Genomic DNA, 27,082 nt, shown 5'->3' with positions numbered 1-27,082 from the left:
TGAGGCCCAAAGCAAGAGCTCTACATAATCCTAGCTATGACCTTTGGACTTGCCCAGTCCAAGGAGGGTCCTAACTCCCAGTAGAGGAACAAGCTTTGTATTCTGATCACATCTAATCCTGGAACCCTCTAGGTCAGAAGACTTTATGCACCAGAAAACCTGGTTTCTGAATCTCTTCAGTAAATCACCACACATTTTGTCACCTTCCTACCACATCATCCTAAAATGACTGTAGGTCCTTTAGTAAAGTCACCTACCTTCTTTGAATTCAGTTTCCTGTTCCATAAACTGAAGATAGTAATATTCATGCTCAAAATGGACCGTAGATATAAAGTGTCCTAGACCAATGTCTTGGCTTAATTTTTCATTTCCTCTTTTACTACTTTTTTATATAGCATTTCACAAAGAGGGACTGACAAGAGGTGACATTTTTCTTATTTGTTGATATTTAAGAAAATGGGACTCCTACTTGTGCCTCTGTTTGTATGGTGTCAACATCCACTTACTGGTCACTTCTCCACACATTTCCTGTCTTTGGAAGTTGGTATTTCTTGGAAGATAGTTTGATTGCTGGAAAGAGTCATAAGCAGGTGGCTTTGGTTCATTTCTATAGAGAGAGAGAAAGTAGTGCCAAGAATCAAACAGAAAAATGTCAAGTCAGATGGCAGCCCCATGTTTAGCCACAAAACTCCAAGATGAAGGATTCATTTGCTCTTAACAAATCAAGTCATTATAGTATATAATCTGAAACGTTGTCCCCCAAAAGATGTGACAAAAACGAATTCACTCTTTCTTGAAGTGAAGATGTGATAGTAAGAGCCAACAATAACAACCGACATTTCTTGGATGTGACTATGTACCAGGCCCTGCTCTAATTCCTCACACACCAACTCATCTAATCCTTCAGGGAGCCTGTGAGATGATGGTATTATTATCCCCATTTTAAAGATAAGGAAACTGAGACCCAGAGGCCCAAGGAGGTAACTGAATGAGAATGGAATGGCAGGGCAATCGGAAAAGAAAGAGAGAGAGAGGGAGAGAGAGAGCGAGAGAGAGAGAGAGAGAGAGAGAGAGAGAGAGAGAGAGAGAGAGAGAGAGGAGGAAATAAAGAAAATAAATGACCTCTAAGGTGCCACAAAGTTTCTTTGCTTGTTTTCTTTTTTCCCTTTTAAAAAGGTGAGGTCATAGTAACTGAGCAGGAAAAGTAGACACTTCTGTAGTCAAAAGGGAATCATTTCTTGCATTTTACTATACTTAGCTCTATGGTTAAAGAACTTTTATGTTCTTACGTAGCAAACTTTTCTTCTCCTTAAAAAAGTTGCCACTGGAATAGTCTTGGGAGGGCTGCCATCTAAAAATTGCCACTGTTTTCATAAGATGGCGGCTTTAAGTTTCCTTCTTTCATTTTTGCATAGCAATGAAATACAAAGAATGCTGGTTGCCCCCTCCCAGCAAATGATCACATTAAAATTCATTCCCTCCTTTCGTCTTTTTACTGTTTATTTTACAAACAGAGACACAGTGTCTGAAAACTCCAGTAGCTCAAAGACACACTTTTCTAGTGAAACCTAACTACTTTCCACTTTTATATCTGAAAATTAAGCAAAATATTCCTTCAAGAGAATTTTCATCCAAATGGATCTGCTTTCCAGTGGAGGTGGAAATCTCTCCCACTCATCCAAAATCTATAAACCCACGCCTCTTCCCCCAAAACCCCATATGATGCAGGTCTCCTTCTGAGAAAGTTAAAGTGAGAATCCACGAATGGGTGTGGAAGCCAGGGAATAAGCAGGCTATTTTATTTCTTCATGAATGCCTATTAAACTCACACCCTCAAGGAAAACATGAGGGCTTTGGGGGACCACTGCTTTAAAGACCAGTGGAGAGGCAACGATTTCATAAACAGGACACAAAAGCACTAATCAAAAAGGAAGACTGATAAATTGGATTTCATCAAAATGAAAAACTTGTGTTCATCAAAAGATAACAATTTACAAGCATTTGAGATCTTGCTCCCTGGCATCTGTTGTCAGTTTGGCTCAAATGAATTCTTACAAAAATTCTCAAAGAAACAAAACAAAACACACAATTTAAAAAGTAAAACAGTAAGCCACAGATGGGAGGAGATATTTGCAAGGCACATATCTGAGGCAGCACTCGTATCCAGAATATTTAAAGAACGTCTACAAACCAATAAGAAAAAGACAAAGTAGTCAATTAAAAAATCAGCTAAAGCTTTGAATAGGCAATTCACCAAAGCTGTAAATGGTCAATCAGCATATGAAAAGTGCTAAACTTAATTTTTATTTGGGAAATGCAAATACTGAGATAACACTACACACCCACCAGAATGGCTAAAATCCCAAAAGACTGATAATATCAACCGCCTTAGAAACATAGAGCCGCTGGACCTCTCACACACTGCCAGTGTAAATAGTGCTGCCATTTTGGTTAACTGCTTGTCATTCTCTATAAAACTAAACATATAGGTACCCTTGTGACTCAACAGTTCTATTTCTAGGTATGTATGCATGAGAAAGAAAGGCACACAAATCCTGTTTCAGGGTTGGCTCTTGTGGGAACCCAAAATAAGACACCTCATTTCAGAATAGGTTAGCAGTTAGGTAGAAGAGCTCTGGAGTCAGACAGACCTAAGATGAAATGTGAGTTCTTCCAGTCCTGGTTGTGTGATCTCAAACAAGGATTTAGTTTCTTCAACTATAAAATGGAGATAATGCTGGAATCAACTTACAAGGTTTTTGTGAGGATGAAACGAGCTAATGCACACATGACATTTTTCATAATGCTTGGCATTTAGTCCGCCCTTAAAAATGCTTAATATCATTGTCGTCATCGTCAAATTTTGGGATCAAGTTATGTTTCTTCTACAATCCAGAAAAATCAACTGATTTCTAATATTTTACATACATGGCTCTTTTTTCAAAAAAAAAAAAAAAGTTTTTAAGAGTTCAAAAGAAATTCATCCGTAATTCTACTTGGAACCAAGGATGTTGGAGAAGGTAGTTCTTGGGACATCTGATTATACCAATAATAGAAAAAAATGCTGAAACACTGAAAAGATTCCATTGCACTTATCTGTTTCTCTACAGAGACCACACAGTGTGAAAGATGCTGGTAAGATTAGGTTCTTTTCTGGAAGAGCAAATTCACCTCATCTCTCTCAAGAAGACTGATTTATTCCACAAGTTTATCCCAGTCCAGACTAAATTTGAGAAGACTCATTTAAAGCTAAATTTGAGCAGAACTAAGTTCCTTTTCATGAACACATCTCAACTTTTCTGAGGAGTGCGTTTTTTATGTGTGGAGCGTGGTCACCTCGTCTTTACTGTTACATTCTTGCCTCCTTTGTTTATTGGCATAAGAGAAAGATTAGAAACCTGTTGAACTTTATTTTTTCTTTTTTATGTCTTTCATGTGTTAGTTTCAGATCAAAAATGTGATCTGTCCATTTAGAAACTGCCTACCTGCAGGAAAGAAAAACAACAGCTGACATCTTTGAAGCAGCCCCAGATAAATGGTAGGTAGCCGGCTGGGGAGGGGATAGCAGACATGCCATTTGAGAAATGGCACACTAGGGCCTCTCTCTTTTCTTTCTCTCTTTCGTTCTTTCTTTCCTTTCTTCCTTCCTTCCTTCCTTCCTTCCTTCCTTCCTTCCTTCCTTCCTTCCTTTTTCTTTTTCCTAATTTCATTGGTATTACTTGGAGAGGAGCTATGCTGGCACTATACAGCAGAAGACACACCAGAAGCTCAGACCACACAACAATGCAAGGTCAGTGGTTAAAGTCTGGGCTCCTAGAGCTTTATATCAGTGTGACTCTAGACACGTGACTTTACCCCTCTAAATCATGGTTTTATCCTCTGTAGAGGCAGTAAGAGCTCCTGCCTCACAGAGTTGTGAAGATACTTCAATGAGATCTTGCTGGTCAAGTGCCACCAGGCCTGGCTTCAAGAGAACATGGCTGCTCTGACTAGTCAAGTCAGATTGGTCAATGTGTGGGGAAGGTGAGACCATCATTTTCTGGGTTAATAGTGGCATGAATTTATACTACATAATTTTATTGTTGCATGAATCCTTTTTCACTGTGGTCATGTGGAGTTCATATCCGTGAGGAGGCATTCTGGTGCAAGGAATAGAATACTCAACTAAGGGCAATCTAAACGATAAAAACCTAAATTGCATCACATTTTTTAATGCCCCTAGGAGGTGGTCCTAGGGTTGACGTTGCAATGCAATCATGTCACTCTCGCCCTTTCTCTCCTTCTGCTCTGTTATCCTCAACTTGTCTTAAGTTGACAACTCATAGTCCCAAGGTGGCTGCTGCATCACCAGCCACTTCAACCATATTCAATGGCAAGAAGCAGAGCAGGGCCAGGACAGTAACAAAGGATTTGAGCTGCATGTGGAAGGATGTGTTGGTTTGGAACAGTCAAGAGAAGTGAGAATTCCCAGCAGAACAGGGTCAACTAAAGGGTGAAGGTGGAAAAGCCCAATGTTTATTTGGTCAAGAGGCCAACTTTAACCTAAAGCAATGTTTTCAGCAGACTGTTTGCCCAAAACTAGTCACCCAAGATGTTACAGGAAGGAAAACGTTCCATGGTCTATTATATTCAGAGACACCTTCTACTCTAGCCCAATGAATCCAACAAAAATATAATGCGAGCCACACAGATAGTTATAAATGTGGTATTTGATGCATTAAAGAAGTAAAAAGAAACAACTGAACTGTATCTATTTAACCCAATACACCTAAAACCTTGCCGTTTCATTATGTAATCAAGATAAGTACTTAATGCTATCCTTTGCATTCTTTTTCAGACAAAGTCTTCGATAACCAGTGTGCATTTACTCCTACAGGACAGCACAATTCAGACCAGCAATACTTCTAGTCAATGTACACATGTGGCTGATGGTGAGAGGGATTCTAACGCCTTGTGGAGACTGACAAACCCCTCCTTTCTGTCTTGTTCTTTTTTTCTTAGCACTTCTCGCTGAAGGAACCAGCTGTAGAGAGCTCACAGTAGGAACTGCCAGCTACTGCGCTGTTGCTCATGCTTTTCCCCCAAGTGTATACACACACACACACACACACACAAACACACACACACACACACACACACACACACACACACACACACACGGCAGAGAGAGCAAGCAAGGACCTCGGAGGTATCTGTGTGATCTTCCCAAGCCAGTCTGCTGCCAGCATGGAATTTCTTTGAAGTCTTCTGTTTTATCCTAAAATTTATGGAGATTTTACATTCTACTCCAAAATACATCCATGTTTGTTTGAATATTGAAAGTGTTTTGGATTACTTGGCGTCTAGGAAAAATCAAAGCTGTGCATGTTTATGTTGTAACTCTCTCTGCCCGTTCTGTCTACCCTGGGGGGTTTATACGCCCCAATTTAAGATGCACAGAATTACCTGGTCTCTAAGTTCCCTTCAGGCTCGGGGTGTCCACGACTTTGCTTCACAATTAAGTTGGATGATCCATTCTCTTGCATTTAGGCAAGCCATGAGCCTATGTTAAGTGGTTTTGTTTCTTTTGTTTTGTTCTTAACCATTCTAACCTGGGATAACGCACTAGCTGGGAGACTTCAGGTATCAGATCTTCTGACTGCTCCTTTTCACGGCCAGTAGGTCTTCCCATTTGTGCTGGAAACGACCCACAGCTCTCCCCAGAACTATCCCCTAAAAGTATCCCCAGAAAATACTTCCTCCTGGAAGAAGTGTGGTTCTTACTGAAACTACTTGTGAAAAACCAGCATTTACACAGACGTTCCCAATATGACTATAATTTCTAGTCTTTATGAGAGGCCATAGATGGCCATGAACCAAAGTGGTAAGTTTTATAATTATTACAAAATGTTTTATAAGTAAATAAATATAGTTTATATCTAGAAATACAACCATATTTAGTATATGTCATTTGTGATATATAACGTATTAAAACTGTTGCGTAAAAGTCATAAATAAAAATATAAGAATTACATAAAATAAAATTTGTAATGCATAAAATACAAAATTACGTGAATATGTAATATAGTATAGCTATGGAAATTGTATTATAAATAATAAAACACCATACAAAATAAAGTCTATAAATAAATATATTATAAAATTGTACTTTAAAAATGTTTTTTAAGAGATTATTCCTAATAAAGATACTACCAAGTATCTTTAGCCTAAAAGGTCCTGGGTACTGACACTCCTCCCAATGGTGGGGTCAGTGTCCCCTCCTGCTGAGCCTGGGGGGAGCTTTGTCATTGTCTCTACCGGTGAAGTGTGGTGGAAATGACCGCAAAGACTAGACCTTTAAAATGCCATTTACTTCCACCTTGTACGCCTAGAACTCTGCCTCTGTGTCGTGGGGAGCCCAGGCAGCCAGAGGGAAGACCGAGTGTGGAGGGCAGGATGACAAAGCCCCCGTGAACAGCCAGCATCACCCACCAGACACGACCGTGAACCAGCCTCCAGATGATTCCAGAACCCAGCCATCCATTCATCTACCCCCCACCACCCTCCGCCTTCGGGCCTCCCCAGCTGACACTGCGCAGAGCAAAGAGGAGCTGCCCCCACAGATGTCTGACCGAAGCACACATTAGTGAGCAAAACATGAGTGAGGCCTGCTTTCATCTGCTAAGTCTGGCTGGTTTGTGACACAGCGACCAATGACTGGAACACAGCCCTCAGAGCCAGGCACCCCACATCTGGGGGGCTCTGCCACTTGCTGTAGGACGGCAGGTAACTCCTCACCAATAAAGTAGGCATGATACTGACTTCTGTCCACCTCACAGCTGTCATGAAGATTCAATAAGACACCTCGGTGACGTTTCATTTCTCAAAGGAATAGGTCCTAGTCAGCAAGCAGGGCAAGACCCCACAGAGCCAAAACTGCCCCTGAAAGCCAAGTAAATCACACTACAGGGGAAGCCCCGCTGCTCTTCCCAAGAAGCCAAAGGAGCCGGTCTCTCTCTCCCGCATTGGAGGAGATACTTCTCTCTTTGAATGAACCCAAGAAGTGGCTGGCGAGGTGAGGGGCTTTGTGGTAAGGAAAACACGCCTCTATACATGAGACTCTCACGCCATGCAGGGAGCCACTGACACCGTATAAGCCTGCGATAGCCAAGACCTACGGAGGAAAGAGCAGCTTCACACACACGTCCACACACACTCATGCGACACACACACACCACACACTCGTACCATACACACACAAGCACACATCCACACAACACACTCAAGTGCTGAGAGTGTGCAGTTGAACTTGCAGAGGACGGGGCCCACCACACGCCTAAGTGTGCACCCAGTAAGTGGTGGCCAGTACCTAGCAGCACCAGGGCTGGTACGACTCATAATAACCATTGTCATAATCACGTGACTACGGAGGGCACCTCCACTGTGTTTATTGCCTCGGCTCTAAGCACGTCGTATAGATAAAATCCTCCTCCTCGCAGTAGCGGCACCCCGACCCCTTTGCACCGGTTCCCAAATCACATAAGTTTCCTCCCAACTGTGCACCACAGTCATTGGGCAGCACAGCTGTCCCTGAACGAAGCAGTGAGACTGGTCACAGCCACGTACCCATTCGGCTTGTGGCAGAATTGCAGTGAGTTTCATTACCCAGTCTACCCAGGATCCCATGGGGTTGCTAATGATATACAATATAAACACTGATTTAACATTCCGAAATCTAACAAACTCTGAATTCTGAAACAGATCCGGCCTCCAGGGTCTCAGATAAGGGACTCAGATAAGGGACCTTGGGATAGGTTGTTCGGATCAGGAGTCCCAATTTTGGACAATTAAAAACAATAAGCCAGCTCACATTCAAGGGTCTATGATGGCGTTTCACGTGGATTATCTCACTATTGCTCACATCCACCCTGGGGTCAGCAAACCAGGCCCCCCAGGCGAAGCTGTCTAGTCTCCAGCCATGCTCAGGTGGGGGCCAGCAGGCGGTCTGCCTGGCGAGGGCAGTACACGCTCCCATCCTTGGCACCGATTGTGTTTCCCAAAGCCAGCCGCCCTTACTCACTGCAGCCGACATCAGGCTCTGCTTTAAACACCAGCTTAGAGCTGTTTGTCACAGGATTTGCAGGGCTTTTCTCCAGAGCCAGGAGAGCCTGCATTTCCCTGGAACATTTAATACAGCTGTCAGGGCCTCCCTTGGGATGGAGCACACAGCTGGGCTTGGGTGGGAACAGACAGGATGGGAAGTAGGGATCAGGCCAGGTGCCCCTCTGCCACAGAGGAGGAGGGGGACCCTTGCCCCAGATAAATCACTCGAGCTTCGCCACCCTGGGGTGCTTCAGCGCTCTGCCCCTGAAATGCTGTGTGTGCCCTTTGCTCAGAGCTTGTTCTCAAGCACATGGACCTGGCTGGGATCCCAACCCCGCTCTTTACTCTGGGACTTTGGAGAAGGCACTAAAACTACTCAAGCCTCAGTTTCCTCATCTATGAGGTGGGACGTTAAAAACTGCATCCATGCCATGGGGCTACTGTGACACAGGTAAAGAGCTGAGCCACCAAGAGATGTGTACAAGAAGGCTTGTGGCCGCTTGATTCAGCGTCCCAAAATTGGAAACGACCCATCTGTGCTTTGGCACAGCACACGTGAACACACTGGGCACGTCGCACAGTGGGACCAGCGCAACAATCAAAGAGAGCGAACCTGCTCCAGCTGCCCCAGCGAAGGATGTCACAGATGTTATAACACGTGAAAGAAGCCAGCACAGAACCGGATGTGCTGTGTGGTTCCCTGGATGTGAAGTCCAAGAGCAGCGAAGCCAACAGAGGTAGAAGTCAGGATCACAAAGACAGGAGGTGGACGCTGACCCGGAAGGAGAATTGGGGTGCTGAGAATATCTGTGTCTTGACCTGGGAGGTGTTCACCTGGGGAACACACGTGTAATAACTCACCAAGCTGTGCACTTCACATAAGTGCACTTGATTACATTTACGCTATGCCTCAATAAAAAAGGAAAAAGAAAGTGCTGGTGTATCATAAGTGCTCCAAAGATGGCAGCTTCAAAATGTTTCTGGTGGCCCTCCATGCATGGGCCACCTTTCTTTAACCAGCAAACACACAAGTGCCTATCAATACCCTGGAAATTTTACACCCTTACAGGTTTGCCATTTTTCTTGACTAAGCAGGTTCTTCCTGGTGCTTTCAGGCTTCTCTCACGTTACGCTATTTTCTTTTTTCTTTTGAGGGAAAAAGAGAAGTTGGGGAGTGGGAGGGCAGGACAGAGAAGAGAGTGAGAGCATTGGGACCCTGCCAATGTAACCAGCTGCCTTCCAAGACATATCCGTCAGCAATCGCACCCTGGAATTTCCTCTGTGTGTGCTCCTGGGCTCAACTTTTCCATGAAGCCTCAAGTTCTTGGGGGGGACCTATGTCTCCCAAAATGCAGCTCCATGGTCAAGGGCCGTCTCCTGTTGCCACACCTTGGCAGGACTGAGAAACGGCACCAAGATATGGTAGACGATGGCATTAATTTGCCCTGGAAATGGATAGGTCCTGGCCTTGATTCAGACTGAGGCCCAGAACCTTCCCTCCCTCCAGGTCAAAATATCCCCCCGTGGATTCTTTAAACATTGCTGTGTTTATCTAGAATGCTATGGAGGCTCTGCTGAGGCTGACGGTTTTGAGTGGACTTGCCTCTCACCTCCCAAGCAGGAGGTCTCTGTCTCCTCTCTGCAGTTGACCTTGGCAGTGGGGTGGGGTGGGGGTGGGAGCAGGGGCCTGGGGGGATAACGGTCTTGCTGCCCCCACCTGAGCTCACTGGCCACCCCGAGAGGGGTATGGCCACCTGGACACAGCTGATTGAGGTCACCTCATCAGCACGCGGGCCTGGACATCTTATCTGCCCCCTGCTCCAGTCTGGCTGCAGCACCGGACCTCCGACGAGTCTGATCACAGCACGAGCACCTTAATCAGGGACCCAGGACCTTTGTTGGTGCTCAGTCCATGCAGAAACTGAGGAACACTTTCAGACCTCCTGGACCACCAGCTCAGGCCGGACACCCTCCCACGATGGAGGTGGCCTCTGGGGCAGGGGTCCTCCCTGCAGCCACATGGCTGTGCCCTGCACTGAGCTGTCCACCTGGCCTGCGGAACACCCACAGCCATATGTGAATGTTCTCACAACAGAAGGGTGAGCAGCGCCTCTCCTCCACCCCCCGGGAGGCTCCCATGGTCCCCCAGCTTAACCTCGCATGGGTTCCAGGGAGCCCCTTCCTTTCTGTTCTAGACCTGACAACTCCAACCCCTCGACCCTTGCTGCGTCACTATCACCATCTGGATTCACAGTGCCCTGTGCCCAGCTCCCACGCCTCCCACCACAGACGGCACCACCCACTGTGCTTTGTGTTATCCACAGACGTGAAGGTGTTCTTGAAAGGTGTGAGTCACCGTTTCATGTATGTGGATTACGTAAAACTTTGAACTGAAGGATCATATCAAAACAGGGATGAGGACCTACCCTAAATTCATGGTTCAGAGTTGCTGCAAACTGAACATAGCCGGGGACCAGCACCTGAATAGAAACCCCAAGTGCTACCAGCATCCGAGCAGCACCCCCGGGAAACCCTTCCAGGCACTACCCCACCCACATTTCTCAGATGTGCTGGTATTTTACACTTACCATTTCTGTCGCCGTATTTCCCCCTGCTCCCCCCCCCCCCGCCCCACTGTTGGTCCCCCGCAGTGGGCTGTGTGCATCTGCCATGTCCCCTCCAAGCCCTGCAGCCGGCTCGACGGCATGTCTCTCCCTCGCTTCCGGGGCTCTTACCAAGTCCCTCCATCTCCCACTCCACGATGCTGCTGCAGGGAACACCCTCACCCATGCCCCTTAGCACCTCTTGAGAACGGCTTAAAATAGACACATGGGAGCAGAACTGCTGGCTGCTTTAGCTTCCTGTGGCTGATGCCACAAATTACCTCAAAGTTAGTGGCTTAAAACAACACAAATGTGTTACCTCCAAATTTATTCTGGAGGTCAGAAATCCAAAACGGGTCTCACTGGGCTAACATCAGGCTGTGACAGGGCTGGTTCCTTCTGGAGGCTCTGGACAGAATCTGTGTCTTGCCCTTTCCGGCTTCTAGAGGCCATCTGCTTTCCTTGGCTTACGGTTCCTTCACTCTAACCTCTGCGCCTGTCATCACGTCTCCTCTCACTCGAACCCCCATGTGCACCTCTTATAAGGACCCTTGTCATTATATTGGTCCCACCTGGATAACCCAGGATCATCTCCCCATCTCAAGGTCCCTAACCTGATCACACCTGCAAAGTGCCTTTTGCCACATAAGATCACATATCCACAGTTCTGGGGATTCGTGAGGTGGGGTTGGGGTGGGGTGGGGTGAGGGGCAGTCTCTAGCCTACCACACTGGGTTTGTTGTCCAAGCACAAAGAACCAGCCTGAGCTTCTAAAGGTTTGCACCGGTTTATACTCCAGCCAACAGAGCATGAGGATTCCGATTTTCCCACAACCCCACCTTCCTTCCTTCCCATCCCTCTGCTTTCCCTCCGGGAGCCCTGCTCAGCCTGATAGCGCTTCTGTGTCTGCGACGTGGGAGAGTCCAGTCTATTCATCTCAGAGGGTGACCACCTCTGAGACAAATGGGTCTCCAAAGGTTACATCTTTTAAAACACACTAAAACATAATACCCAGTGCTGGCAAAGATGTGGTAAAAATAGCAGCCTCATGTCCTGCCCACGGAAACAGAAAGCAAATTGGCAACCAGTCCCAAGAGCCTTGACAACACTTGGACATTTTGATTCAGTAATTTGTTCTGGCCAACTCTCCCAGGGAAATAGTCCTAAACACATCACATGAGAAGAGCTGAATAAATAATCAGCGAGCTGAATTGAGTTGGCCCTCGGAGCCGCAAGGGGCAGGAAGAAGGGGAGTGTCAGAGGTGAGCTTTGGGTATGACTCACATACGTTCCCTTAAGGGAAATAACCGAATGTGAGAGCGCCACAGGGAAGCGCAAGTCCAGGGCTGAGGAGGGACATTCCTTCCTGTCTGGTGGGTGGCCGCCCTGCTGTCATCCTCTCCCTCCATCAGAGCCCCTGACCCCAGCTCTGCTCTTCACTACCACTACTTTCCAGCTGAGCAAATCATAAACACCACGGAGAGAGGGGAAGGCAGGGAGAGAAGAACCTGAGTCAGAGACGAGGAGAGGGACGAGAGGGATCAGGAGAGTGTGGGAACAAGGGATGGAGACTCAGAAGCACAGGGACCCAGCGCAGGAAGCTCAGAGGCTCCTGGTGATCAGATGGAGCAATCACATCGGAGCTTGGCCCTCACAAAATGGACTTGGTTGAGGTCAATTGCCCATTTGATTTAAAACAATTCAGTGCGCCACTCCGGCAGAAGAAGAAAAGAGCATCTTCCCCCATCTGTGCTCCAGATGTGATGGCTACCATCTTGGTTCACACGGGCCACCTTTCGGATGGTGGAGTGGTGAGCTGGAAGGAGCCTTGATCCAAAAAGACTGTGGAGCAGAGGCAGCCACCAGCCTCAGATGGCCCACTCCATGACTCCCTGGACACGAGACAGAAAGCAACATCTATCACTTTGAAGCTGCTAATTTTCTAGTTTCTACCACTCATAGCTGAATCCAATCCTAATTAATACAGTAAGCAACAAAGATGTTACTTAATGTCATAAACATCAGAGTTTGGATCATGATTGTTATAATTTGTAATGACATACAGTTATAATATCATAGCTATCACTCTTAGGCCTGAACAAGCAGGGCCCCTACCCCAGGACCCACACCTCAGGGGGCCTCACCTTTGAGGCACCTTCCTTAAAATTTCTAAACTCCCTCCAGTGGCTGGGACCAGCCAGGTGGGCAGGGTCATCCAAGTGGGACACCCTACGCCAGGATGGACCCATGTGGGCCTTGGTCCTCATTCCCTCCCGTTCTCCAACCCACAATCCTACAAGAGGTGGACCAGATGCCCTGAGGAATTCGGGGACTTGTGTATAGGGGGGTCAACCTGGGATTCTAGAGCCAGGGCTGGTGTCACCAACTGAGGCAGTATCTTCACACGATGTTGGGCAACCAGAATGGTGTTGACACTCTGATTTAGAGTCATTCATACTGTTTATTAAGACAAGACCCTGCAAAAAATACGTGCCTGGAGCCTAGCACATCCTAGGGACAGCCTATCATCGTTATCATCGAGCGCTACGAATAAAGAGCCCACATCAATCTGAAACTCCATAGTAGTGATGCCAACACCTCCTCCAAAAGGTGGGGGAGTTTGGATCCAATTTTCTGTAGCCAAACGGGAGCTGCCCCATCAATATCCCACGGGATCTCACTCCTGAGGAAGCAGAAACCCATGCATTTCCCTCTTTGCCTCCCTCCCTCCCAACCAGCCATTCTAAAGGCTTTTCAAAAAGATAGGCAGCTGCTGCTGTATCCCTCTGCTGTGCTATCTCTACCTCTATCTCTATCTCTATCTCTAGCTCTACCTCTACTTTCTCTCTCTTTAAAATAGCAGCTTGGAGCTTCCAAGTCCAACAAACACCAAGGAAATGTGCACGTTCCAGAAGCGATGAGGGCGACAGGGTAGCTGAACCATGGCAGGCATGGAGGGCCCTACACATGTGCTCATTTAGTCACACAGTCACCCTGTGAGTGAGGTTGCTGAGTGCGCCCAGTTTACAGGTGAAGAAACGGAGGCACACAGCGCTCACGGTGAGGATGTAGAAAAGCCCCGATTCAAGCCGAGGCTGTGCTTGGAGTGGGTGCCCTGCACAGAGAGCGAGGAGGAGGGAAGAGGAAGGTGACACAGATGATGCAGGGAGCACAGTGAGCAAACAAATTAACACGGAAATTGTTAAAACGTTTAAGACGTGATGTGAAGCAAAAAGCTGAGATCGTCCCCTCAAACTAGTTTTGCAATCAGGGTGAGGAACTACCACATTAAATTATCTCTAAATGTCTCCCCCTTCTGATATCCTGGCCCTTCCATCACCTCTCAGGGAGACAGTCCCCTCCCTGCCTCCTTAATGCAATGCAGACATGGCTTCTGATACCTCATGTTTCTGTTACAGATAAAGAATTTGAGACCCAGAGTGCAAGAGTGACGAGGCCATGTTCACGCTGTGGGTCACCGAAGAGGCTCACTGCCCTCAGTTCCCTTTCTACTGGCCTCCAGCTCCATGTGAGACCCACTTGGGGCTCCTTCTCTCGGCCACAGAGAGCGGCCTCTGCAAGAACATCAATGTCAAGGCAGGAAGCAAACAAGGGGAAAGGCCACCAGGTGGCTGGGTCCCCGTGTCCTCCGACGTGAGCCCCACCTGACAGGTAGCCTCCTCATTCAAACCATCATGGTCCTCTCCAGCCCAGTAGTGGGGACATGCTCTCAGGCACCTCCCAGGGAAGACGATGACAGCGGTGTCCACTGGGGCCTGGGGAGGGCCAACCTGGGACACATGGGCCAGCACAGCTGTCTGTTTCCACTTCCCTGACACAGGGAGTGGTTTCTCCTCCTCACCCGCTGCTGTGGGCTCTGCATGCCGCAAGGATTACACGCCAAGTGAACTCTGTCAGGGCGGCCGACCAGCAGGAGGGAGCACAATGCGTTCCATTGTTCCCACCCGCCTTCGCAAAGCCCTGATTGGCAAGAAAACATATCTGAGAGACGGATGGAAAGAAAACGTTCCCCAGGCCAAGGTCCCCCCGTTAGGCTGATTAGCTGCCATCACTGAGATGGTGTTTAGAGGGCTGGCAGGTAGGGTCTTTTCTGCTACCCAACTAAGCTCTCCTCCCCTCATTGGTCACTGTCCCCCAGGAAATTAACCTCAAAATGGGTGGGGGAAGCCCAGGGGACCACTTGCCCAGACTTCCTAGGGCAGACCAAATTGAAACTACTCCACCTATCACCATGTATTAATATAGTTGTTACCATTACAATTTATTGAGCATTTACTATGTGTGGATCATTGTGCTAAATGCTACACAATTATCGTGAACGGAGGATATGGGTAAGGTACATACTGTATGGCTGGCACTGTGCTGTGTGCCTTCCATCTCCGTTAACCCAAAGCACACACCTGGGAGGCAGGTGCTATGTTTAGGCCCATTTTATAGAAGTGACCAGTGGATAGCTGCTCTGGATCTCCCTTTGGTGACTCACATGGTGCTGAATCTGAGAACGGGTGTGTGTAGCTGCGTGCTTATCATCACGGCTGTGTGTGTGTGTGTGTGTGTGTGTGTGTGTGTGTGTGTGTGTGATTACGTTGGCTAGATACTGTCCCAGACGTGACAGGTACCTGAAGATGAGCATCACGGCCATGACAAATGCTTTCCCTCACGTGAAGTGTCCAGAGAAGTCACTGGAGCAGAGGTGACCAGTGTTGGTGTCAGGGAGGAAGCCAAACTGAAACTGACAAAGGAAGTGGGACCGCAAGAGATAGACGGCTCAAGGGAAAGATGTGTCAGAGGCACAAAGAGAGAGGTTAAAAGACCAAAGATGTTGGCATATAAAACTATTCCTTGTCTCCAGACCCGCATATATAGAGAGAACAAGCTGATGGCTGCTAAAGGGGCAGGGGTGAGGAGATGAGAATCAAAAATGTTTAAAAATATGTTTTAAAAAACTATACAAACAGATAAATACCTACTATAATGAAACAATTTAAATAAAAACTTTCCTTGGATAGGAAAAAGAAAAAAACCAAAACAATTGCTTGCCTCCAATTCCTGGCATTCAGAGCTCTCCTTGTGAAACTGGCCCCAGCCTGCCTTTCCAGCCTCAGAAAAGGTTGCAAAAAGCTCACTACAGAAGGACAGGCACTCCTACCAGTGAGACGTTTGAACAATCATTGCCATTCATTCTTCTCATTCCGTGTCCTCATCAGACATCACTAGTCAATCGTGGGCCTCCGGAAAATCTCTACCAATTGATCGGAGTTCGTACATGAAATGAAACCCATTTGCTGTACCTGCTTCACTCAGGTGATTTCCCCCCGCCTCCTAATTCCCTCTTATGTTATTTATGGTCATAATTTTCCATCTTTTGGGTCACCAAACTTAGTTCTCAGTCCTTCTTCAGCAGCCTCCAGGCTGAGCTCCAGGCGCTGGAGTCACAATTTCCATAGTTCAGGTTGTTTTCTCTGAATTACGCAGTTGGCACCCTGGAAGCACCAGTAGTATTTGAGGGTTTTTAGCCTTGAGCTTTTGGGCCAAATGCTGCCTTCCCTGTGACCCATTTCTTTCCATTAGAAAGGTATGTGTAAGTCCCGCTAAAAACAGAAACCAAGACGCAGCTGTCTAGAGGCTGCAACAGCCAACCGGCCCACAGGCCAGAGGTAGAGCTGCCACAGTGGTTTCACTGACACAAAGTCTCCTGCACTGGACCTTCTTATTTCCACCACCAGAGTCATCCTGGTGTTATCTCCCAAACAGCTCCATTGAAATGGAAAAATGCTGCCCAGGAAAGAACCTCTGAACCTGTTCACACCTGCTTATTAAAACGTGCTCAGTTGTGTGTAACAAAAACCACTTGAACTAACTTTAGCTGAAAGTAATAAAAATAAAAGAATAACAAAAACAAACCAAAAAAGCAGAATTAGTATAAGAAAAGATGGAGGGGATCTCAGTGCATCCCAGGCAGTAGTACAGGACCTTGTCATCAGAAGGGCCTCGAGCTTAACATTCTGTTGCCATCTTGAAATTCTTAACAATTTTGTCTTTGACCAGCTCGGTCTTGCTGGGAATCTCGAAGAGATGGTGTAGAACGTGTCTCCATGTATCTCCCCACCACCCCCCGCAGGAGTGAGGAATCTGGGGTATTCGTCCTCCACCTCTGTCCATTGCTGACTGAGGACACCCAGAATCGCTGGTCTGCCCAGGTGTGGGCTGACGATGCTGTCAGGCGGGACTGCCCAGGTGAGAACTCAGAAGAGCTGTCAAATGGGAAACTTAGGTACCTGTAGAAGGTCATCAACAAGCAGTGGGAAGGTGGGTGGCAAGAGCATGAGGGTAGGTCTGTGAATTACAGTACCAGAATTACAGAACAGTGAATTACAGAACCATGAATGACAGAACTAGAATATGGATAACTAGGTGGGGTTTACCTAGAGAAAAACCAGGGTGGAAACTACCTAGCTGCAGCCTTCTAATTCCAGGCAGGGCTTGGTGCTGGTACAAGCTAAGCACCTCGGAAGCTCCAGGGTCCACCCTCTCGTTTCACAGATGCATGGACACGCAGAACACAGCATCCCTCCCCACATCTCTCCATCTTGGATTATGCCACAACCCTACTTATAACTTAGCATGAAATGCAAACTCGCAACATGACCTAAGCCCAGGCCCTCCATGACCTGGCCCCTGACCCTTGCCCACCTCCCCTGTGTCCCTCACTAACTGTGTTGGCTTCTCTTCACACCAAGTCCCTTCTCAACTTTGGCCCCCTCTCAATGCTTTGCCCTCTGCCAGCAACGTCTGTCCCTCCCTCTCCCCTACATGACTGGATCCTTGTCAGCCTCAGGGGACAGCTCAGAGGACACCTGCACAAAGAGGTCTTCTGAGATCATGCTAACTCCTCTTCCATTAATGCAGGGCCTCCTACGTGTTTCCTCAAGAGCCCTCGTCACAATGGATCATGAAGTTTTTATTCATTTCTTTTCCAATCATCTGTCTCCCCACTAACTTTAAAATCCATGGGGCAGCCACCACGTACGTTTTGCTCACCAAAGCATTCCCAGAACCTGGCACCATGCCCCAAGGCTTAATGTTTGGCAAGCAAATAAATGAATTTGGCTTCGTGAAGTTCTTTGCCTTCAAGGGGAACCTCCAGTGGTCACCACTGAAATGGGAAACATTTAGGCTGTCATACATGATGGCCGGCCATCAAAGACATCCCCCTACCAAGACGTCCAGGTCCTAATCTCTGGACCAGTGAATACGTTACCTTACACAGCAAAAGGGGAATTAAAGTTGATTATCAGCTGACCTTAACATAGGGAGAGTATCCTGGATTATCCAGCTGGACCCAGTATAACCACACGGATCCTTAAAAGTGTAAGAGGGAGCCAGGAGAATTGGAGAAAGTCATATGATGACAAATGCAGAAGTCAGAGAGATGCAACATTGCTGGCTTTGAAGAAGATAGAGGAAGAAGAGGAAGATAGAGGAAGAGGCCCTGAGACGAGGAGCGCAGACACCTCTAAAAGCTGGAAAAGGCAAGGACTTGATTTCTCCCCTGGAGCCTCCAGAAGAAACCAGCCCTGCTGACACCGTGACTTTAGCCCAGTGAGACCCATTTTGGACTTCTGACCTCCAAAACTGTAAGAGCATTAATTTGTATTGCTCTAAGCCACCAAATTGGTGGTATTTTGTTATAGCAACCATGCGACATTAACACACTATGACAATCCTTTCTCTAAGAATTGCATTTGAAGATTCAGTCAAGATAGAGGAGTAGTTAAACACTGTGCTCACCTCCTCCCATGACCACATCAAAATTACATCTAAACTACAGAACAACCATCATTGAGAATTGCCTGAAGTCTAGCTGAACTGAAGCCCTACAACTAAAGACATATAGAAGAAGCTACCTCAAGACTAGTAGGAGGGGCAGAGAGGTAAAACAGGCTGGTCCCACACACAACTGTGGTGGTTAAAAACCGGGAGGGATATCTCAGCTGTGGAGGTCCCCAGCGGAGGAGCAAGGGGCCCCAACCCCATGCCAGGCTCCCCAGCCCAGTACTGGGGAAAGAAGTCCCCACAAATTCTGGCTGTGAAAACCAGCAGAGATTGTGGCTGAGTGAGACAAAGGGCAGCTGGAGTTCCAGGTGCTCCTCTTAAAGGGCTCATGCACAGACTTACTCACTGCTGGACCCACTCGCTCTGAGCTCCAATGCTGTGGCAGCAGCTTGAAAGGCACCAGAGACACACAGAGAGGAAATGAGGTGTCTGGCTTCAGGATGAGGGCTGGAGGGACAGCTTACTCCCAGACAGAGGAGCTGGCAGAAGCCATTATTTCTTTGCTGAGCTCTCCCCACTCTCTGCATGTAGATGCAGGAGGTGGCCATATCTGAGTCTCCATCAGCCTGGCTAATACCATTAATTTGCCTTGATTCCCTGAGACCCAGCCCCACCCACCTTCCAGACACACCCAAGCCTCTTCCAGTGGCTTTTCCGTGTAAACGGCCAGCCTTGACTCATGCTGCAGATTTTCCTAAAATCTCTAAAAGGTTCACAAAACCCAAACAAGTAGCATCTGGCTTTAGTGTGTCCCATACCTCTGGCTGAGCAGCCCCAGGCCCAGCACTAGCAGCAGCCAGCCTTAGCTTGTGGCTTGGCCTCTGGAGGCACCTCCAAGCCCAGCGCTGGTGGTGGCCATCTTTGATATCTTTGTGGCTCATGCAGTGGCTCCAGGCAGTGCACAAGCTGTGGCTGAACTTGGTCTGTGGTGGAGCCTCTCCCAGGAGGTCCCAAGGCTGGCACACCTGGTGGCCAGCTTTGGACGCAGCCAGAGTATCACTCGGCTGCCTCTGGGGACAACACACCCAAAGGGCACCCTGGGCAGGCACCAGGGTCCTGCTAAAGCTAATCCTGCTCTGTAGGTCAGCCCCTCCACAATAGCTCCTTCACTGTCGTCACAGCCAGTCCTCATGACAAATCAGCCTGAGGGTCAATACCTCCCACTGATGTACAAACAGCAATCAAGGCTCAACTACAACAGTAGGGCACACACAACTCACAAAAGGGACACACCTGGAGAACCTGACTCTGGTGACTAGGGAGATGGCACCACTGAGCCCCACAAGACACTTACTACGTAAGGCCACTCTACTAAGATAGGAGGCATAGCAGCCCTACCTAATACATAGAAACAAACACAGGGAGGCAGCCAAAATGGGGAGACAAAGAAACATGTCCCAAACAAAAGAACAAAACAAAGCTCCAGAAAGAAGACCTCAATAACATGGAGACAAGCAATCTACCAGATGAAGGGTTCAAAACACTGGTTATAAGGATGCTCAATGATCTCAGGGAGAACTACAACAAAGAGATAGGAAACATAAAAATGGAGATAGAAAACATAAAAAAGAACCAATCAAATAAAGAATACAAAAACCAAAATGAAGAATACGTTAGAGGGAATCAATAGTAGATTAGATAAAGCAGATAGAAGCAATTTAGAAGATAAGGTAGCAGGAAGCACCCCAATCAGAACAGAAAGAAAGAATCCAAAAAAAAAAAAAATGAGAATAGTTTTAGGGACCTCTGGGACAACATCAAGCAAACCAACATTCACATCATTGGGGTACCAAAAGGAGAAGAGAGAGAGAGCACGAACTTGAAAACATGTTTGAAGAAATAATAACTGAAAACATCCCTAACCTAGTGAAGGAAATAAATATACAAGCCAGGAAGTGCAGAGAGTCCCAATCAAGATGAACCCAAACAGGCCCACACCAAGACACATCGTAATTAAAATGCCAAAGGTTAAAGACAGAGAAAGAATTTTGAAAGCAGCAAGAGAAAAGCAGTTACCTACAAGGGAGCTCCCATAAGACTGTCAGCTGATTTCTCAACAGAAACTTTGCAGGTCAGAAGGGAGTGGCAGGTAATATTCAAAGTGATGAAAAGGACCTATAACCAAGATCACTCTACCCAGCAAAGCAATCATTTAGAATAGAAGGAGACATAAAGGGCTTCCCAGACAAGAGAAATCTAAAGGAGTTCACCAACAGCAAACAAGAACTACAAGGAATCTTACAGGGACTTCTTTAAGATGAAAAATAAAAAGATAAAAAATATGAATAAAACGGCAATAACTACATACCTATCAACAATTATTTCAAATGCAAATGGAGTAAATTCTCCAATCAAAAGATGGGGTGGCTGAATGGATAAGAAAACAAAACCCTTACATGTGCTGCCTATAAAAGACTTACTTCAGATCGAAAGACACACACAGACTAAAAGTAAAGGGATGGTAAAAAGATATTTCGTGAAAATGGCAAACAGACAAACAAATGAACTAGGGTAGCAATACTTATACCAGACAAAATAGACTTTAAAACAAAGGCTATAAGAAGAGACAAAGAAGGACCCAGTAATCCCATCTGAGGGTAATAATAAAAAAAACCCCAAAACGCTACTTTGTGGGGTCATGTGCATCCATACGTTCACTGCAACATAGTTTATAATGTCCCAGATGTGGAGGCAGCCTAGGTGTCTGTCGATGGAAGAATGGATAAAGAGTAGGTGGTGCATATATACAATGGAATATTGCTGGGCCATGGAAGGGAATGGGTTCTTGCCATCTGCAGCAACATGGATGGACCTGGAGGGTATTGTGCTGAGTTGAGTAAACCAGACAGAGAAAGACAGATGCAATGTGATTTCACTTACATGTGGAATCTAAAGAACAAAATAAACAAACAAAACAGAAACAAACTCAGAGATACAGAGAACATTTTGATGGTTGCCAGATGGGAGGGGGGTTGGGAGGTAGGGTGAAAAAGGTGAAGGCATTAAGAAGTACAAATTGGTAGTTACAAAAAGTCATAGGGATGTAAATTAAAACATAGGGAATATAGTGGCTAATATGATAATAACTATGTATAGTGCCAGGTGGGTAGTAGATTAGTCATGGGAATCACTTCTTATATTATATAAATGTCTAACCACTATGCTGTACACCTAAAATTAATATAAAATAATATTGAATGTCAAGTGTAATTAAAAAAATAAAAAGGGGGAAAGGTGAAGAGGAATAAGAGTTTCAAATTTCCAGGTATGAAACAAATAAGTCATGGGAATATAATGTACAACATAGGGAATATAGTCAATAATATTGCGATAGCAGGTACGGTGTCAGATGGTTGCTGGACTTATATGTGGTGATCACTTCTCTAGGTCTATAAATATTGACTAACTATGGTGTACACCTGAAACTAATATAATATTGAGTGTTAGCTATATTTTAATAAAAATCTTTTTAAAAATGCATAACCCTGCCCCCAGAAAAGAATTTCATTTGATTATTGAAGCAACTTTGTGCGGTAGGACTACCAGTGCTCCCATTCTATGGATGAGGAAACTGAGGCACAGAGGTGAACCCAGGTCATTGCCCAGATTCCACAACTCATACACAGCAGAGTCTGTCTGTGGACCAGGAGGCAGGCCCTGGAGTCCATGCTGGTGCCCTTTGTGCTTCTGCCTCCACAGAGAGGCTTCAGTGGTTACATAACAGTTGTGCCTGGCGCATGGAAAACCCTCCATACATGGGCCTGACTGTGGCTGATAGGATGGGTCTGATTCCTGCTTAGAGGGCCAACAGCTGTCATCTTCTGGAATGATATGTCATGCTTCCCATTGCTCCCCTTGAGTCCTGCGCTGGGCATCCGTAAGCAGACCGCTGGTTTACTGCACATCAGCAGCTATGCTGTAACAGAAAAGCCATGGGCTTGGAGCTGGTGGCAGAAGACCTGGGTTAGAATTTCCACAGGTACCAACCAGCACATGCCCTTGGCCAGTCATGCAGGTGGGTGAGGTGTGAAGATCCCATGGGAAGGTGCTCTGTCCCTCCCAGCACACAGGAGTTGTATGTAATTGCACCCTCTCTGTTCCCTCATGCCATTGTGACCCATCGCCCTATAAACTCCCAGAGCCCACAAGGCTTCCTGCTCACCCCAAACAGCAGCAAAGAAGTGGGCACATTGCCTCATGAACTTGGGGGAGCTTGGGTTTTCCTTCTTCTGTCTGGGTGGCTGTCCATCCTCTTTATGCAGCCTGTAACCCAGGGCAGCAGGACATATGGACGTGGAGATGGATTGTCTCCTGAAATGATCTCTCTAGGAGGGCAGGCTCAGCTGTGAAAATCTGCTGTGTACTCATCCAAGGAAAGGGCAGGCAGCCATTGAAAATAGTCCTGCCCAGCTCCCTCTGCGACAGAGACATCCCAGTATCTTTGCTTCCTGCTGCCTCTCTCCCCCAGACTCTGGCGCCGGGTTTGCGTTTGGTCCTGAAAAATGAGAACGGGCTCGGCTGGGAAGCCGAAGGCAATTGAGCGCTGGATATTTTTTTTAATTAAAAATTAAAAATAAATCATCAGTGACTTAGAAAAAAAAGAAACATTTCTGTCCACTCCAGAGGCTCTTAAGCTTTAGGGGAATTTGGACCCCTTTGGAAGTCCTAAGAAAACCAAGGAGCCCCTTTTTATTAATAAAATGTTTTTAAATACATAAAATTTGCAGGATTACAAAGGGAAAAATTATATTGCAATACAGTTAGCAAGCTAATTTTAATGGTGATTTAGTCATCTGTGTGCTCTTTTAGAAATTCAGGTCTCACAGTGAGTCTAAGAGATTCTTGAACGCGAAGTAGCCCTGAGCTCAAATTATATTTCAAAATAGCGGGTGTGACTGTGCTCTGATGAGAAAATATCTGGGATTTTGTTCGTGACAAAGTCAAAGATTCTGTTAATGCTACTGGCTTGTTGCTTTGTCCATAATGTAAGAAAATTGCTAAATTTTGGTTAGACTTTAGGGAAAATATAGATGCAATATTTGTCCGTTCAGGTTCACCAATCCCCTGAATTCTCTCCCCACCTCCCCAACCCCCGGAAACCTTGGTTAGGAACCTGGAGGGTAATCATAAGACTCCTGGCGGCTTCTGGACCTCACGCAGAGCTCGCAGAGAGAAAGCACTCAGCAATAAGCCTTCAACAATTTTCAGGCTAACACATGAAGTGCAAGGTATTCTAAAATTTGTGTTTCAGAAACAAAAGAAACTCTCAGAGAGGGAGAAACTTTTGAAATAGATTTGGTGATTATGTTTCGGTACAGGATTTAGGGTATATTTTCCCCCTTTTTTTGTTCATCTGTCATATGTACATATATAATTTTTTTACCATTATTAAACTTATATAATAAAAAGGAGGCATTCACAGGATAGAGATGATTACAAACAGAGACTTTTCAGGTTAGTATTATTCTACAAACTACCGTAGTAGTGTATGAATTTTCCACAATGGATGCTTATTATATTTTTAAATTAAAAGCTACTAAAAATCCATTGACTTGAACATTTTAAATGGGTGATTGCATGGTATGTGAATTATATCTCAGCAAAGCTGCTAAAAATGTTTAATTAATTAGCTAGTTAATTAATTGATTAAAAGTTAATCCATCAAGCAAATCATAAAAAGAAACATTATGAGCCATTTGGGAAATGTAAATGTTATTTGGATATTGGATGATATTAAGTAATTATTGTCAAATATCTTAGGTGTGATAATAATATTATGCTTATGTTTAACAGAAGAGATTCTGAGTGTGCAAGGCAGCTCTTTGTTTTATTTCTTACAGTGCGTGTAGATCTACAATTGTCTCAATATAAAAATTTTGGTAAAAAAAGAGAGAAATCCTTATCTTTTAGAGATACATACTGAAATAGTTACAGATGAAAAAGGCACAGTATCAGGGATTTGCTTCAAAATAATCCTGGTGTGAGGGGAGGGAGTGGAAGTATAACGGAAATAATATTGGTGAGCTATTAAATGTTAGTGTTGGGTGATGGGCATGTGGAACCTTGTTCTACGTTTGTATACATTTGAAATTTCCTGTAGTAAACATTTTTAAAAGCTACCTTTAAAAAAAAATAATTAGATAGGCAATAATAAAAAAAATGATACAAGGCAATCAGGTTTCTAGAAAAATTAAGTTTTGTGTTTTAAAAATTCAAGAATCATTGTGGTTCTCACTCTTTTCCTTTTGTTTTACAACTTGAGGACATGTTAAGTAATAAGCCTCTTGGTCTTCCTTCCATCACCAACACAAGACAACACCAAATTGGAAAGAAGGCCTTGCCCCCCCCCACCCCCCCACCCCGCCCAGCATTCCACTTGCAGCCAATTGGGCTTTCGGAATGCCCCTGGAGTGGGCAAAGGAATCCTGGAATTAATGTCCGGACCCAGGGTCCCAAGACTAACTCAGCAGCAGGCGATCCCCATTTTGAGCCTCAGTTTCCCTACTGTCGTGAGAAATTTTGCACTAGAAGAATCTCTAGGTTTCTTTCCAGCTCATACACTCTGTGATCGCCAGAACCATGTTTACTTGGGCTTTGACGGAGCAGGGATCAGGGCCCAGAGGCCGCCCTCCATCACACAGGCTCTGACATGCCCCTTGCCAGGACCCTGGGGAAGTCACAGACCCCTGCTGCTTCCCAAAACACAGGCGTTCCTTGCCCCATTGCAGGCCCAGCATGTCAGGCTGGGCGGAGGCGTCCACACATGTACTCATCCTGAGTCACCAAGGGCCAAGCCCAAGGGTGTTTACCGGAACCCTGTAGGTGAGGGCAGAGGGCATGCGCAGCGAGACTCCCTCTGGCCTGTGGACAGCCCCCTTCCTCTGGACCTCAACCTACCCCACCTTCCAGATCTCCCTGAGCCAGCCTCCTCTTGCCAGCTGCTCCCTGGGTGTGACCCCGGCAATTGCAAACACACGGGACCTGGTGGCAGCCAAGTGTGACAAGGGCTTCCTGGCATCACTGGCTGGCAATGAGGCATGGACGAGGTATAGACCCCCTTCCAAGTGCCCTGGACCCTCATGTGAACCAAAGTCACACCCAAATGCTATAGGCCCTAACTTCTAAGCTACCACTTGGATGGCGTGGCTCGCTTCTCCAAAGCCCTGCAGGATGCCCCTGCACTACGTCTGGAGATCCTAAAACACTCTGCCATTTGGGCTCTGGACACCCTGGCTCCAAACCACCATTCCAGCCTGATCTCTGAACCTCTCCCGAAAGTGTCCACCTCTTGAGTGATTGTTCTTCAAAGTGGCTTCAGGAAAATGCAGCCTACAGGCTGTTTGCAGGCATGACACGACTGAAATGCTCCATGACCAGAAAAGTTTGGCAAACACTGGGTTAAACAAATGCAAATATGTCTCCTCGGCCTTCTCAGTGAATTTGCTATCTGAGGGAGCATTGAGAATTTGAGCCACCAACAGGGGCACAGGGGATGTCACCTTTTCTCTGCTGATTGGACCCCAGAACTCGTATATTAATAGGCATCTTGGGAACCGCGAGTCTACATACGACAGGAAATACCCCTTTAGACAGATTGCTCTCTACTCTTATCCGTGTGATCAAGAGCTACTGTAACCTTCCAGCGTCTTGCTATTCATTGATTTGGAGTTTGCGGGGTTTTTTTTTTTTCCCACCATCAAGCCCGTTCACCCTGATCTTGTACTCTGGCCATTGACCTTTTTAAACTAAAAGTGGGATTTAAAATGTACTTGCATGCATCTTCTTGCATTCTTATCCTGAACCCTCTAATAGTCACCACACTTGTCCTTAGAGGGTGTATTTTCTGACCTTCCAAACTTTCAACCATTCAAGAAAATTTTATTGAGTACCTAGTATATGCAGGACGCTGGGGCAGAGACACCCAGGCCCTCCCAGAAAAAGCACCAGTGCGTGTACTACCAAAGGGGAGCGAGCCTCTCTCTCGGTTCACGCCTAGCAACTATCCAGCCAGAGGGGCCACAGCAATAATTCTGGAAATTACGAGAAGACATTTCACTAGGGTTCGGAGTTTGATCCTACAAGTCTAAAATCAGGGCAAGCAAAGAGAGGCAAGAGTAAGAAGCTACTAGTATTCTCAGCTACAGGGATGGTAACTGTCCCAGTGTGAAAATCGGACCCCCAAGCCACGTCTATTTTAAGCCTGCAGTTTATGGTCATTTGTTACAGCAGTCCCAGGATGCTCCCACACATCTCTGAAGCATGTTCAGCTTTAGACCCCAGATGCTGACCACCAGGGAATCCACAATCCCTTCCTGGGCCTTGATTTTCCACCCCCACCGGGGCTCAGCCCTGTCCTGTCAATTGGTCTTCAGGAAGGAGCGGGACGCACTACAAACAGCCAGCATATTGAACTCAGCTGCCCACTGGCAGTTGAATCCTCAGTGCTAACTCCTACTCAGGAAGGAACCCTAAAGCCATGAAAGGTTGGGAAAGGTCAACCACCTTCAAAGCCCCACAGCCCAGTGTCACTCCATGAGAGG

General features: G+C 46.3%; 1 long non-coding RNA gene across 1 annotated transcript in view; it reads right to left on the bottom strand.

Annotated features, from left to right (window-relative positions):
- Positions 1–512: 512 nt before the first annotated feature.
- LOC148757581 (uncharacterized) overlaps positions 513–27,082 on the bottom strand; it is a 49,724-nt gene continuing 23,154 nt past the window's right edge. Inside the window, exon 3 of the long non-coding RNA XR_016022228.1 lies at positions 513–607. This is a non-coding gene — a long non-coding RNA (uncharacterized LOC148757581). The remainder of the gene's footprint in view (positions 608–27,082) is intronic.

This window comes from Rhinolophus sinicus, chromosome 8, assembly GCF_057876585.1.
Source record: "Rhinolophus sinicus isolate RSI-liver-muscle chromosome 8, RSI-T2T, whole genome shotgun sequence".
In the NCBI taxonomy this organism is placed as follows: Eukaryota; Metazoa; Chordata; class Mammalia; order Chiroptera; family Rhinolophidae; genus Rhinolophus; species Rhinolophus sinicus.
The sequence above is the reverse complement of the archived record's forward strand: the minus strand, read 5'-3'. Positions and strand labels throughout refer to the sequence as shown.